The sequence below is a fragment of the Apis dorsata genome, unplaced genomic scaffold (assembly GCF_000469605.1).
Source record: "Apis dorsata unplaced genomic scaffold, Apis dorsata 1.3 scaffold_176, whole genome shotgun sequence".
Lineage (NCBI taxonomy): Eukaryota > Metazoa > Arthropoda > Insecta > Hymenoptera > Apidae > Apis > Apis dorsata.
Window position 1 is genome coordinate 463,220 of NW_006263463.1, and position 1,579 is coordinate 464,798.

Genomic DNA, 1,579 nt, shown 5'->3' on the forward strand with positions numbered 1-1,579 from the left:
CACTTCATTGCATTGTTCTCAGTCAAAAACAAATGAACAGAATGTCGAAATCATGTAAATTTGAATATAAAAAGTCCTCGTGTAATAACATAAAAAAAAGAGAGAAACAGAAAATTTATAATATTCATCAGCATCAATGTTGAAATAAAATTAGAAAATATTGCATTTGCAGAAAAGAATTTGCTGATATTTTTACAATATAATAACATGATATTTTAGCCATCAAAATTAGTACTTGATGTTATAGAGTGTTTTATTAATAGAATATAATAATGTTGATTATAATTATATATATATATATTTGTTTATCAAATTTTAGAACATCCGTATCTGTAGTTTCATAAAGGAAGTTATAAAAATATTAAATTAATTTGAAAAGAATTTAATGATTAAAATAATTTTACAACTTTCTTTTCTATTTTTGTTATTTATACCAATTTTTTAAATCACTTATAGTGAATTTTGAGATCATTTTTTTGACTAATTAAATTTCCCAAACAGGTGATTCTCATTTCAATTATTACAAGATAAAATGCTATTTTATGATACAAAAATGTATAGCTTTCTTAAGAGGTACAAAGAATTCATACATTTTCGAGTCTAATAATACAAGCAATACAATACTCCTTCTTTATTCTAAAATTGACACATCACTTTGAACTGTCATTACAGATTATTTTTATATTTTCAGACAATGGACATCTTTACCGTCTATTTATCAAACATTCCTCCACACTTGGATCGCTATCAAAATTCACCCTGCACTTTATCCCGCTGTTTGTTGATTAACCCGTGAAATGTCACGTTGTGGCGACCGGAGCGTTTCAAAGAGGAATCTTTATACAATTTTTACAAGGCGAATGATTGAAGGTAAAAAAAAAAGAAAAAAAAGAGGGAGATCGCGAATATATAATAATAATGAACGTTTTTTGAGCGCAAGAACGCCTCGGGTTACGGCAAAGGTCCCCTCTTAACACACTTAATAAATATGTTTATCGCTTCGCCGACTTCCGTCTATCGGCTGAGTGGGTCCAGTGACGTCACTGCCGTTTTTCTAACGTCACGATAAAACGGAAAACCGCAAGGATGGCGGTAAAATAACTGGCCATAATCGGAATGGGCGAGCGTTGTGCAATCGCTGTATCACGTTTGATGCATACCCAATTCTATTTATAGCTCTGCTTCGCGATTATTTTTAACGGAAACGGACAAAGTCGAGGAATGAAACTTCTGGTGATGACTTCTTCGACAAGTGGTGCCAAATTCGTCGAGTCTGAATGATATTTGCGTGTCGACTGTTTCTATCAGCTTTGAATCTTTGGTGTAAAGGGAGTTGTAAGTGTTTTTGTGTTAGATTAGAGAGAGGATAGGTTTATTACGGAAAAAGAGAAAAGAATTTGAAAAGATTATACATATGTACATGTATGTGTAATAATGGAAGAATAATTTTTAATTATTTAAAATTGAGATACTTATATATTTGTATGTGTACAATATATCATTTTATTAATATAGAAAGGTTATATATGTACATAAGTATTTTTGTATTCAAGAAATGCGTTGTATATAATTAAATGTA

The 1,579-nt window shown here is 30.1% G+C and overlaps 1 long non-coding RNA gene across 1 annotated transcript in view; it reads left to right on the top strand.

The window, feature by feature from the left end:
• Positions 1–1,125, top strand: part of LOC116185442 — a 3,215-nt gene extending 2,090 nt beyond the window's left edge. The window contains exon 2 of the long non-coding RNA XR_004150298.1: positions 692–1,125. This is a non-coding gene — a long non-coding RNA (uncharacterized LOC116185442). The remainder of the gene's footprint in view (positions 1–691) is intronic.
• The last annotated feature ends 454 nt before the right edge of the window (positions 1,126–1,579 follow it).